Source organism: Phalacrocorax aristotelis, chromosome 6 (genome assembly GCF_949628215.1).
Source record: "Phalacrocorax aristotelis chromosome 6, bGulAri2.1, whole genome shotgun sequence".
Taxonomy (NCBI): domain Eukaryota; kingdom Metazoa; phylum Chordata; class Aves; order Suliformes; family Phalacrocoracidae; genus Phalacrocorax; species Phalacrocorax aristotelis.
This window is the reverse complement of record NC_134281.1, coordinates 43,287,719-43,302,301: the sequence shown is the minus strand read 5'-3', so window position 1 is coordinate 43,302,301 and position 14,583 is coordinate 43,287,719. Positions and strand designations below refer to the sequence as shown.

Here is a 14,583-nt window from a genome sequence, read left to right as displayed (position 1 = left end):
TCTGCTTTAATTCATTTTGACTGGACATGCTGTTATATACATCTGCCTGTAATTCAGCCTGCTCCGAAACATCTTGAACCTATCTCCTGCTCCCATTGTGTATTCCTGAACACAGTTATTCTGTGAGCAGTGTAATTCACAGATATAGTATGTTGCTACAACTGTGGGTTAATTGGTCTTGTACTCCATTTTGGAACATAAATATGATTGCTCTAATTACTGTGAAATATGCTTCTAATAATTCTTTGAAATGTTTTTGTTGACAAATTTATTGACTTATTTGAGAATTGGAAGAAAACACTTCTTTGCCATGTGCGAGGGATCTGGTAAAATCTTATTTTAAATGGTTATTTCACTGTAAAACATGGCAGCTGTATTGCTCCCCAGAAGCATCCTAGAATACTTGCTGAGCAGTTTAACAAAACCCCTTTAAAATCTTGATTAAAGTGACCAGTACAAATGAAGTGTATTTGCAGATAAACTAGTCCTTGTGAAAAATGAGGTACAGTGTTATTTATTTAGAATAAAGTCTTATGGACCAGTTCCATGCCCAGCTCAGTGCAGTTCACAATTATTTCCATTGTAGTTTGTGCTGAATCCATGCAAAAAATACTGTGAAATGAAAATTGGTCACAGGCTACTTTTAGTCTCTCTGGAAATTGAAGATGCCTTTGCATCAGACATGGTTGTTTTTATTTGAGCACTCTCTTTCTCCCTAGTTAGTCTCCATGATTGACAGCTATTGTTAAATATCTTGTGTTATTGAGCAGGAAAGTGCTGGATGATAATTGAAAGATAGTATCTCGAATCTTCTTTCCTTTGGACTTTCAATCAGATTCTGCTGTATGCTGTATAACTATGAACTATGTAACAGAAGACCAACTCTCACCACTAAGATCTTGCAATCTAAGCAGTCCTGTCACCTGACCCAGCTCTAACTTCAAGAGGGTAAATCCCAGGCTCCCAGAGGGTATGCTGTGCAGGGTCTCCATCTTGTGAAAGTACTCAAGACTCTGATTTAGAACCAGCATCCTTTGGTCAGGGGACTAGATGGAGAAAGGTGACTGCTTTATTCCCATAAACTGTGTGAGGGTGCGACAGATCAAGTGCTCCTCAAATTTAAGCACAGTCGTGCGAAAAAAGTAGCCACCTGTCCAGAAGCGAACCATTTTGAGGCAGTTGAGGGATATGATGACCCAGAAAAAAAAGGTCACTTTATTGGGTTACAGGTTCTTTCAACTTGTCTACTAATAGTTCTGTTTAATAGGAAGGCGGAACATGTTCATCTGCTTTTTACATGCAGTAGGGGTGTCTTTGTTCTACCCTTCTTATTTGGCTAGGGACCCTGTTCAGAACTCAGTTCCAAACATAGTTTTAATTTGGCTTCGTGGCCAGATTATGATTAATAATAAAATGTGTGAGCAAATCATGAAGTGTTCACCTTGTGCTAATGGCTGAGGAAGCTAAAATAGAATAAGGCCCAGTTGAGCTAGGAGTCAAATATTATTTAGACTTTATTTTTAAAGGAAAGGAAACAGTTTCAGAGAGAATGGCAGTATTTTTGAAAGAGAATTCTTATCTTGCTTGAGCAGAGGGATCTCCAGCATTGATGAACAGAGTTCCTGCTCTTCCCAGACCTTCCTTGACCCACAGCATGTTCTGTCTGTCTTGTTTTTAATAGTGGCAGCCACACTGTATAAAAGAAATCCCTCTCTCCACTCTTCCCTCTCTCCATCTCTCTTCAACTTCCAACCTAGTGTAGCTTATGACACCAGATGGAAAAGAACAGCAATGCCTTACTGCAGGCTTAAAAATGTAACTGTTATTATGACTAATTCTTTTAGCTGTTAGGAAATGAATGATTGTATTGGAGTAGCTATGCAGCTATCCAAGTTGCAGAATTAATGGATCGCTGCTAACAACTGATGCTACAGTAGTGGGGATTCTGGATGGAAACAAGGATAACAGTGTCCTTAGTACAGTAAAGCTTTTTATAATTTTCCTTTTATTTGTACCTGAAAATTCCCATTCTTTTTTTTTTTTTTTTTTTTTTACAAAACCTGCTAGAGTTACTTGCTATTCCACCTTAGTATTTGTCCATCTGCTTGCTGCATGTACCTGTCAGTCATTATAACTTCTGTGAGGTCTTTGGGAAAGGGCAGGTGTTTTCTTGGGTGTGTTGTTAGTGCCCAGCACTGTAGGACCTAATTCTTCCTGGGAACTTCTGTTGCAATAAATATTACTAATAACAGTGAAAAAGCAAACAGATCTTATGAGCTAATGATTGTATTCTCTAGTGATCCTCTAACCTGTATAGAAGTACAGTCTGAATTCCTGAGATTAAAATTTTCAGCCTCTTCTGCAACCTTTGTATGTAACCAGAGTGTATGGCAGAGGTTTAAAGGGAAGTTAGGAGGGGGAATATAAGAGCTCAGATTATGATAACAGGGTTCCTGTCTTCTGTCCCTCATGGATGCCTTAATTTAGGAGGCCCTGCTATTTGTGAGTGTGGGGAAGGGAAGAGATGGATGGGGTAAGATGGGGTAGTGCTGTGGACTTAGTGTAGTGATGTTGTCAGATGGTGTCAGGCTGTCATGGCTTGCAGTGGACTTTGGGACTGTTTAAACTCAGTGAAGCTCAGGTTTTGCTTTGGAATTAGGTCTAAAAAGGGAGGGCATGCTGGTAATGACAGCTCCTTGGTACTGCCTGGTTTTGGCTTTGTGTTCTTAGCTGCAACTTTCTGGAGATGAGGCAGAGAATCTCTCTAAAAAAAAAAAAAAAGCTGCAGAGGATTATACTCAAAGTTAGAGCTGACTGAATTTTTACTGGCAAGTTCAGTTCCTTAGAAATGAGATTCTGATTATTCAAAAACTTTTTGATTGCATTAATGAATGTTGTAAGGGAGAAAGGAATGTTGGGAAAAGACTTTCTGGACAAAGTCTTCCCCCACCCTTTGGTTGAGTGTCTTCTATTTTTGATAAAATAGTTCCTTGTACATCCTCCTTTGATGCCTTATGTGCTCCCCAAAATTAAGCCTATTGTTTTGGCTCTAGTGGAATGTCTTACAGTGTAACAAAGGAGAAAGAAGACGACAGGAAAATAAGGACAAGAAATGTTTTGTTGGAATCAAACCTCATTTTTTTCCTTCCTCTGCTCTCCCCCATGCACACCTGTTTCTTGGGCAGTTCCTTGTAGTTTGGTGAAGTAATTTATCCTGCATATGCTCATAATACTAGGGAAGTACGAATTTATCAAGTATAAGATTCTTACCACCTTTTTCTCCCTTTGAGCACAAAGGACCCTATTCACAGGGCAAGACACAGTCTTAGTCATTGTGAATCACACATAAGTTGGCCCTGATAAAAGAAAGATTTATTTTTTTAAATTTGTTTTGGTATGGGGATTTTACCAAAATAAATGACATTCCAAAGGCACTTTCGTAAGAAAGACTTCTGCATGCATTGAAACTATTAGCTTTGCTTCTTTAAATTTTTAAGGGGCTCTTTAAAACATTTTGTATGTGTTTAACATTTAAAAACTATGTGTGGTCTTTTGGCCTCAGTGAGATTACTTAGGGCACGAAGTTAAGTAGTGTGTGAGATCAGGATTTGAAGTATTTGAAAAGCAGTTCTTGACGTGTATTTCTGAGTAGGAAATAATTTGTTTTTCACATTTGTTTCTGCTGGCTTGAACTGCCCTGTAGCCAAGTTTTTTTCCAGTGGATGTATAATAAACAGTAAATGCTTCTTACCTGAAAGGTGAAAGCTGAAACATATCCTGACATTTTTACCTTCTGTCTTTGAAATTGATATATATCTTACCAAACGGCATCCACCCATCAATTGGAAAGGGTAAATTCCAAATCATTGATTCCCATTTTTCTTGGAAGATTGTTGTCTGTAATATTCCATATTAAAAATAGTTATTTTTTATTATTTCTCCTTTGGGTTGATGAAAGACCATTGAATTGTTCTGAATGACCCAGATGGCTGACTGTTCTGCATTAAAAAAATGTTACTGATAACTCTTTGTGAAAAAATTTGAAACTTTGGAGCTTCTCCATCCTGCCCCCCAAGGTTCCAACAATGAGTATTGGTTTTGCCACTTGAATACTCAGTTGTCGTATTTCAGAAATGCTGTTGTGGAGAAGTAGAGAGCTGGTTTTTTTCATAGACACGTTAGCAATGATTTTAAGAGGCTCAGCACTTTTACTCATGGTGACTGTGACTCACTGCTCTCTTCCACCCACCATCTATAACCTCTGATAACTTTTCCTTTATATGGTATTGTGGATAAAGATATCTTAATAATATCTAAATGCCTATCTGGTTTAGTTACAGGTTACCATGTTATGGATGGAGAATTCTTATTAGAGATTCACATCTGCAATTTCATTGCATTTCTGAAGTCTTGTGAAGGATTACATTGCAGATAAGAATATGGCTAAGCTGTAAAATTGGGTAGAACTCTCAGCCAAATTTCTCAAAGGTCGTGTGTATTTAGATCCAGCATTCTGTTTCAGGGCCACTTTCAATCATAAGCAACTCACTAAAAAATTAGCTAGTCTACTAGATTTACTTGGTTTAGGATGAGCTATAACCAAAGAGAGATTAAACCTGTGGAGGAGGATTTGGAAACATAGGAAAGAATGTCAGGCTGACAATATTGAGGTAGAGAGTGCTCTACTGTAACCCGCACCCTAAAACTACCAAATAAGGTTGGAACAAACTGAATATTTGTGCAGAATATTTTTTTTAATTATTACACTTCAGCTATGTTAATAGTTCAGAAAAGTAATGTGTTATTTAGTAGAGACTACATCTTATATATGAATGTTGATCCATATCCTTTTCCTGTGGAAATACTTGTCCAGACAGTCTTCAACTACTAGTCATCATGAGAGGCAAAATGGTGTAACAGAGTTGCTTTTGGGGGATCTTTCGTAAATTATCTTCTTCCAACAGACCTCGGGATCGTGAGTTTGTTCAGATAAAATCAGTTTTATAAGAAAGAAATTCATACTGTTATGGTAATTACAGACAGTAAAGTGGAAGACCAATATTTGTAGTTCCTAAAAACATTTCTGGGAACCACATAACTAATATTAGGCTGTATCTGTGTGAGAGAGTGTGATATCTTTTTAATATATGGTATATCTTCAACAGGAAAATACCTTGACAAGTTTTTTTTCTTTCATTTTCGAGAAAGAGGCTAGTTCCTTGGCCTGTGCACATTTACATAGCTGACTCTTCATGTTAAGCAGTGATTAAGTCCTTAAAGTTTATTTGTAACCTGTTCCCAGTTGCTTATCATGAGGGCTAGAGATGGCTCTGTTGTACTGATGTAAATCCAGAGAGCTCCCCTGATGCTGGTGCAGTTGATGCAGAGTGCGCTGGAATAGATAGAAGTAGAGTCTGGTCCATTGTTGAATTGCAGTGGTGGAAGTTTTTAATAAAACGTTAAAGCTAGGAAGGTGCTTTTGAATCCAAGAAACTGGATTCAAGTCTGCTCTGTTATGTCCCCTGTGTGATTTGGAGAAGTTAATTAAATCTACATCTTTGGAGGTGTTTAGGCAGTTGAATACCATTGAGGATTTGATTCTTGTTCATTCCCGTGTTTGTTCTTCATCTGTTAAACTGATAAATACATACAGTCTTATGAAGTCACTTATTTTACCGCTGTGAGGTATTTCATCAGTGTGCTCAGCAGAGTCCTCGCCAAATACTTTGTCCAGATAGGCTGGCAACTTTGAAAAGAGAGAGAGTTTGGAAGAGGAGCTTATGTTTAGAGGTGCTGTTGAAAAAACAAACTGGTGTGAGTTAAATGATTATCTGAAGGATGCCTGTGTCTTTTTAAAGGATTGAGCAATCCTGGTTAGTGAGATGTGGTAACTGGAGCAGCACAGACACCAGTTTTTGGGGCCAGCTGCCCTTCCCTTCCTTCCTAGCCTTGCCATGACTAATGTATACCCTTTGGCTGGGATTCTGGCATTTGGCATCTTCTTATTTATGTTTTGTGCCTACTTCAAAAGATGCCTGGTCTAAAAATTAGGCCTCTCTCTGGAAAGAAAGGAGCTAGAGAATATTTCAGAAAGCTTTCGTGATTAGCACTGCAGCCCATGTGGCAGTGACAGTATCCTGAATTGCACTCGGTTTTGTGTCCTGTTTATAAAATGAAACCCAAGACTTCAGACTTGCAGACTTGTTTGGAGAAGTCTCTGGAGAAGGGAGAATTATCTTGAAGGGCTGGTTGGGAGGGGAGGGATGGTGTTTTTGTGGATTGGACAAGCAAAGCACCATGAATTTCTTGTCATGGAGCCAAAAGCAAGTGTCCCTGTGATGGTATCTTTGCCAAATGAGAGGATTCCACTTCTACTGGCTTTTAATAAATTCAAAACATGTTCTCTGGAGACTGGTGGCACACAGACTCATCCAGTGTAAGAAAATAGGAAACGTATAGCTGGAAAAGTTATCAGGACTGGGAAGGGCAGGTGCAATGTGGGCCATTACTGTTAGAGTTGTGTCTTTTTTTAATTTAAAAACAACATGTCCTTGAGTCTACAGAGTAATCTGAAAGAGTTCTGTGTGCTAAATAAGAAAATTGTTAGCAGGTCTCGTTAATGTTAGCCAGGAAGCACACAGGCAAACAGGAAGCTTTAGCTATTGTTATTGTACAAATGCCCTTTACAAAATATTAGCAAAAGAGGCTTAATGTGTTTTCCACAAGAACAGGAGCCCTTCATAGTGTCTAACTGTATCTGCACAGTGAAGAAAAACTGCATTGTCCCTTTCCAACAGCTTTGCCATACATTGAGACATTACATTTCAGAGACTTGCATTCAGATCTTCAAATATTTACTACTTTGATTATTTTTTTTAAGATGTTAGGATTGTTAATTAGCTGTGACAGTATCTAGCCCTTAGTTTTCTATTGTGTTCATTTGCTGCTAAAAAAAAGAAGTCAGCTAGGTCAGTATAGAAAAGGATTGGGGGCAGGCGCGGTAGTAGATGTGTTACTGGCAACTTGCCACGGAGACAGTGAACTCTGAGCCAACCATGAAGTCATTTTGAACTCAGGGAGTCTCACTAATCCAAGGCAATGTGTCTTAATTTGACAAAGCAACGGCTGCTTGATAAGCAAACCCCACTAGAAATGCTGTTAAACAGGGGTGTTTGTAAGTTTAGATTGTGGACAAGGAATGTGGTGATATGAAAGGAATCATCTTGTTTTCAGGTTCTTACTCCCCCAAGCCCAAAGTCAGGCTTGGCTCTGTTCTTCCCTGCAGTTTGGGCTGTGCAGTGGCTTGATGTGAAATTTGAGAAACATATGTAGTTTTCTATTTCAGGAAAATGATCTCAGGGATTGAATGTGTGTTTTGTTGGCTGTTAAGTTCTGATCTTGCCTAGTGTGGTAGTTTGAGAGTGTGTGTATATGTGAGTGTGTGTGTGCGTCTGTGTGATGGTTAAGTCATTCTCCAGTTCTTTTTAAAAAAAAATGCAGGGTTCATCTATTCATTGCTGTTAAAGGTCTTATTTCTTCAGTCTCAAAATGCAGCATCCTACGTCATAAGAAGCCTCTTAAATAAATATACTATGTACATCAAAAAATGTTTCTGTCTTTTATTTTTCCATAAGAGTCATTAACATTTACTTGAGCTGATGAGTAAATGGTACACACACAAGGTTTTCCATCGAAGCAAAGGAGCTGTGTTTAAACAACCCTTTCATTGTTGATCCTGTGCAGAAGCAATATATATGAACACTGTAATTATTAGCTTCTCTGAGGGTCAGATAATAATCTCCCCTTAATAAAGTTTTTAAAGAAATGGCTAGGAGTCTTTGAGTTCTGGCTTGCTGAAATACTAATGGTGGGACTGGATAACTGTGCTTCACTGAAGCTGGGGCGGAGGGGGGAGGAGTGTCAAAGGAGGTTATGGTGTTATGGCCTTAAATTCTAAGGAAAGACAAGGCAGAAACCACAGAGGAGCTTGTTGTCTTTCAGTTCTCTTCATCTCATTTTTTTACAGTCATCTCAGTTCTCTTCAGATATAGGCTGGCTCTTCAGGCGGTATATGTTACTCTTGCGTTAGCCTCTGTGAACACCATCAGGGATCAGACCCTCAGGGTACAAGGCATGTTATAAACAATCTGCCATCTTCTTTGAACTCTTCCTTATGTGAAACACCATGGAAAGCCCCATGCAAAGTTCTTGTCCTTTGTGAGATGGGGTCTCTGTTCAGCAAGAGCTGTGGAACAATTGGTTTCTTGCATGAATTTGAACCAGATAAGAAAATAGCTGTATTTATGAACTCTTGGGTCATTTACAGCCCAGCAGTGTTTCAGTGTGCACATATATAATGCACAGTAAATTCTTAAAAACCACCCCCCGAAAACAATAACATTCCAGGAGTGTTCTCATCCAGTGAAGGAAAAGCAAGCTATGTAGCATGAAGTCTATGCATTGTATGTGTACATATAACGCTTAAAAGTATTAAAACTGACTTAAACTTATTATTCCGTAAAGGCTCTTTATTTTATTTTTTTAAAGCTTTACTCTTCTGTAATACCTTGCATGTGAAAGAGTCTTAATAGATTCAGCCTTAAAATGCTCTTCTTAAGTAAGAAGGTGGCATTATTATTTTATAGGTGGGAAAACAGCTCTGTAATTTGAAGGGCAACATTTTTTCTAAGTGTTTATCTGAGCATCCAGATTTCTGTCTAACTTGCAGTGAGAATTAGGTGTCCTATTCCATAGGCATTTTTACAGATGACTCTAAATTATTTATTGTGGACCTATTCTTCCTCCAGACTTCACAAACAAATGCTTTTCACCACTCGAGTGTTCCTCCCATCCCTTTCACTGTGATACATGGTTCTAACAACAGTCTTAGCCTGGAAGGTGGTTTACTTACACGTTTGCTTTATTTTTGTTGGCCTACTATCTAAATCTGTTTAATGTTAGCAACTTTCACTGGAAATTCTCATCATGCTTTAGGATGACGCTGATGGTGTCAGGATTGATTTACATTATCTCTTTAAAGTAGCATTAGCTTACATGGGACTTTTTCTCTTATTTGTTTTAGCATTCATATTATCCAGTGAGGAGTCTTTTAACTGTGAAATGTAAATAACCTGACAATGAAGACTTCAAAAGAAAATGATTCTTTGTCCATGGCAGTGATACCAATTTTGCCAAGTCTGTAACCTTTAAAACAGTGTACTTTTTATGCTTGACCTGTCATCTGACTATAAAAATAATCTTAGATCAATGATACAGTGCTTTCAAGAATGTGTCTAAAGAAAGCAGACACTTCTACATACACGTTCTGTCATTTTTTCATTGTGGTAGACCAACTGCTACTTTAACTATAAGTAAGATCTGGTTATTGATTTGGTGTAAGTGCCAGGCTATGCCTTCTACTTACATTAAGATAGTGAACACTTTTACTGTAGCTTGCAAATTGATGTTGCCAGGTAGTGAGCCTGATATTATATAAATATATAATGTGTTACATGAAATCACCAAGGATTTGTTTTTTCCTTCCCCTGTTCTTTATTCCAGTGCCATTCCATTAAGCTGCTCATTAGATGAAAGGTTGTAATTCAGTCTTCAGTGGATGAAATGTATATGTACTTGTGGAATCAAAGACATTCCAAGAAAGGTTGTTTATTTTCTTACTACCTTCTTTAATTAAATTTCAATGGTAGGATTCTGACCGTCTGACTTGAGAGAAACAGATGGGGCGATAATGACTGCAGTATGATACAGCAAAGATGACTGAAGTTATGTGTATTGGTTGTCAGACCCTGCGTGCATAGGAAACTTAATTCTCCTGTGCATAGGGTAGTTGAAATTTCAGATTCCACCATGGCTGTTAGAAAACTTCCTCCCTTCACTTTAAAATGAAACTATCGTATCTGTTAGTATCAGCTGGCTTCAGATAATATTTGGATTTTATACGTATTTGGCTCAGATTGCTCACATTCAGCTTTAAATTGCTTCGGGAGCTTCAAACCTAGGTTAAAACCTGTGTTTGTCCACTTTATTTTAGTTCAAGTGCTTTATCTCAGATTTGTCAGCCTGAGTTATGGGCTTGCTGGGTTCTGTGTTATAGATATATCCTTATACTCTCCTGAGTGGGGTTTTGGAAACAACAAGCATTACTTGGAGAGCCTGTCCCTGTGTTACCTGCAGGGCTGTAGTCAGCTCAGAGCCCAAGAGCTGTGGCTTTTCTGCCATCACTTCCAGGTTCCATGTACCAGTGGCTGTTAGAGTAGAAGGGAGTCTCTGGAAGGTGGCCTAACAATTGCCTGTAGTACCTACACACAAGGAATTTTTGTCAAAGTGGGAAAGAAACGAAAGCCCTTCATGCTGCAGAAGTCGATTGGGGAAAAACTTATCTGAGGATGTGCAAAGAGAGATATGCCTGTTATATTCAAAACCCTCCTTGCCCCCAAAACCCACTTGAATTTATGCATACGTAATACACGTCAGGATGAAGGAAATCGCTCCAACTTCCATTCACTGAAGTTTGAAACTTACAGCTTTGAAAGATAGTCTCTTCTCCTTTCAATCTCATTTTCCAAGGTGAGTTTTTTCTTCTGAGGGATGAGGCCGGATCTGCACAATAAGGTGTTTTTATGCCACAAAATACACAGAAAACTTCTCCTGTAGTTTTTTAAGATTCCCTCCATGAACCTGTATTTGGGAGTTTTTGATGCTGGTTTGTCATTGTATAGAATGTATCTAATAAAGGCTCTTTTGAGGAAAAGCAATATTATGATATAATTTTTACTTTCAAGAAACAAAGTCAGTGTGCTTCCTGCCTTAATGGAAAAAGTAGGTGTGATGTGCTTAATTCCTTGAACACAGCATCTGTATGTGAGGTTAATGCTGCATAATGCTTTCATCTCCCTGTAAAGAAGGGAAAATGGGGAATGTGTAAGAGTATGATACGTTGTTGACATCTCTTCTTCATGCTTGTCCTTATGAACAGTCTTTCATATGTCGTACTGGGTAATGCTTGTCCATGATATATATAATTTGAATGTGTATCTCGAAGACAAATATGAGCTCCTTAGTGTTTACCATTCTTCATGCTGATACCCCAGTACCACCAGGTCTGAATATAACAGGAGAGCTCTCTGGAGGGATTTCAGTTTGTTTCAGACTTCCTGGTTTTGTATACTTTGTCCTGTAGCAACTCTGCATTTTGTGTATAAGGACAGTTCATAAACAGATGTTGAATTTCAGCAGATTGCCTGAAATTTCCTGTTGTTTCTGACCTGCCTGTAACAACACAATCTTTATTTACACCAGTTAGCTCCACTGGTAATCTATCTAAGTAAATTTCCTCTTAACTCTTTCTTTTTCAGGTTATGTGTCTTTAAATGTGGATCAAAGGAAAGTTATACCTACTAAAAATGTTTTAAGAGTCAAGAGATTCCTAATTGCCTAACCTATCAAGAGACAATTAATTAAAGTAGATGCTCATTTGCTTTGGCACAAACAGAATAATATGGAGAGAAGGAAGGAGAGAGAGTAAAAAGAATGATGTCCAAAATGACATAGCACAAATCACCTTGTAACTATGATATCTGCTGGACTGATGGAAATAACTTCAGGCTGATCTCTAAGGCTTCATCCACTATCTTGTTTACTTGTTGGTTTATCTGAAAGGGCCTCTATGTGTGTGCGTGTGTGTGTGCATATGCATATATTGGTGCATAAGATAGGGAACACAGTTTCACCTTATTAAATTCGAATCTGCTTGGAGGAATATTGCTCAAAAAACCACATCAAGCCAAGCTTTTGAAAACACAGACTGGTTTAGAGAAAGCATTTTAATATATTGAAGCCTCAAGCCATCTACCTTTCTGCTCCTGAGAGCTCTACCTGAAAACTTCCAGGGCTGAATAATTTAAGGTTTGGGATTTTTTAATCTTTCTGCAAGAAATGCTAGTCTGATGTTTTATTTTCTTAAAGTCTGAACTCCACATAACTTTTTTTCAGAACTGTTTATCCTCACTCCAGACATGAACCTTGGAAAGGTGGCAGAAAAAACAAACAGCTGCTGTGTTTTTGGGCAGTCTGCATTCCTTTAAACTCTCTGAGATCAGACTTGTGCTGAGATTTTCAAATTGTTTGTCCTAGGGCTTAACCACTTTCACTCCTGCTTAAAAATCAGTGAGTTTGCCATACCGGTGCTTGTGAGAGCTGTCATGCAGAGCCATAATGATTCAAGAACTATGAATATATGATGTGTTCTTAAGGCTTTTTATTATTGTTTCGTTCCAACTTCATCTACCTCCCTAATCATCTTTCCATTTTTGGACTCCAGCCTTTTTTTAACTTAAGCATTTTGCTTAAGATATTTTAGGGAATTTTGTTTTCATTTTGGTTTTGGAGTAAATGTGACGCATATGAAAATGTTATTAATGGACCGAGGTGGAGGTAATAAAAAAGACTGTCACATTCCCAAGACCCAGAGTCAGAATTTATCTTCTCCAAGCTCGGGTTTCTTTCCTTCGAAAGTGGTAGAGGGGAAGGAGGGCCATTGGTCCTGTGGCAGTGTTTTTTGCCCTCTTGGTGAGGTCTGCAAAATATGTTCTGTGGAGCTTGATGTAAGAGGTGGAAGAGTCAGGACAACGTGGGCTTGTGTGGTGAATTACTAAAAGCGTGTTTAATGGTCAGGGCCTTCACGTGGACTTGCCTGTCAGAGAGACGTGAGGGTGCTGCTTCTACTTGTGCCTTACAAGTAGCCTGAATTCAAAGCATGTCTTGCTGTTCCCTTGCTTTCCAATTCATGGAACTTCCCTGAGTAAAGAGATTGGTTGTACCAGATTGCTATTTTTGTGATATGCGTTAAATATATTGGGCAGGATGCTGAGACCAAACGTGTGTTTACTAGCAACTAGAGTTAATGGAAAAACAAAGCAGTCAATCCAATTCTGAAGGGCTTTTCAGTTAACCATGTTCATTCTTTTCCTTGGGCCTTTTTCCAACAAAGCACTTAGGCACGTGCTTAAAGTTAAAGCATGTGCTTAAGTGCTTTGCTGGTCTGGGTCCTTTATTTGCTATCCAAGCATGTTGGTATGAACAGGCTGTTGGTTATATGAATGTTTGGGGAACTGTTCTTCTTACACTGTTCATTTTTCCCCTCTGAACTTTTTGTCCACTTACAGCCCAGAAAAGATAATTCATTATTTCAAGTACGACACACATAACAATGTGCAAACAGTCTGTAAGTTATTGATTGAGATTAATTGGCACTGATTATGAAGAAATTGTGTATTTGGAAAAAACAAGGCCAGTCCACCCAGAGAAGTTGTCGTCTGAAGTCTTGGTCCATCTGGGTAACCTGACTGGCAGCACTCGTCATATGACACGAGCATCTTCAGACAGTTATGGTACTGTGGATTTAGCCCATGGTATGGCACGTTATTCTTTCTTCCAGAAAATTATCTTTAAGTAACTGCTGCCTTTTAGGCAGCACTCACTGTTATTTTTTGAGCTGGATGTAGATTTATTTGTTTCTATTTTGTTTTTAATGCAGTCCACAGTTGCATATCTGTGATTACTGCAGGACAGCAGGTCTTGTGCTCTCCCTCCTCATTCTCATACCATCCATGGCAAGTCAGGACAGGAGAACTCAGTTAAATTCAGACCTCAGTATTTCTGTCTGCATCTTGCAGCAGTGAAAGTTGGCCTTTCACCTCTAGAACCATCTTAGAACATCAGCGAGTTAATTTTATTTGTGCTTTTCTTTGTCAAGCTGCAAACCACTTTACAGTAAGGAAAGTGGCTTAATTATGAAGAATGGACAGCCTGATATTGCTGACTTAATTGCTGGAGTTAGTAAGGACTATCTGTATAGAATAAGTCAAGCACAGTCCTGCAACTGCTTATGCAAACAAGTGACTTACATAAATGCTCCAGTTGACGTCAAAGACACCATTCGTTCAGGTCAGGTTACTCACACCCAAGTCTTTGTGGGACTAAGCTCATAGATAAATAGTAGTTTGCAAAATTACATTTTAAAAAATTTGTTCTTAATTTCTCTTACATAAAAATGTATGGGGTTTCTATGAAGAGTGATCTTTTTAATTCCATCACCTAATTTGGTAAAACACACAAATGTGGAAATTCTTCCTTTTTTTTTTTGAAAAAAATATAAAACATTAAAGAGGAATTATAATTTTTTATTTTTTCAGGCAGCTAACATAGGGATTGTAAATTGACTTTTAGTTCATTCTTCTCTCTGCTTGCAGCATTTGCAAGTGTATTTTCTGCAAGTATTGCAGTGTAATTCAAGTATCAAGAAAGGGAAAGACAAATATTTTAGTGTTGTTAGAACTGCATGAAAGGGTTCATTAGAGTTTAGAATAGTGGTAAACTCCACCCTTCTGGTTCAACCGTCACCTTTCACAGTGTTTAGTGTAAGGCAAGCTCGGGCATTACCTGGCTTACCTGGGAGGGTTAGCTCTGTCTCTGAGAGCGCTGTGGATGTTCATTCCCAGATGAAGTTATTTTTAAATGAATGTAAAAGCCATTGATGTCCACCTTCCATGTGTAAAGGCTCAA

The 14,583-nt window shown here is 38.4% G+C and overlaps 1 protein-coding gene across 13 annotated transcripts in view; it reads left to right on the top strand.

The window, feature by feature from the left end:
- Nucleotides 1–14,583, top strand: part of FGGY (FGGY carbohydrate kinase domain containing) — a 327,922-nt gene that overhangs the window by 209,024 nt on the left and 104,315 nt on the right. The gene's annotated exons all lie outside the window — the stretch shown is intronic.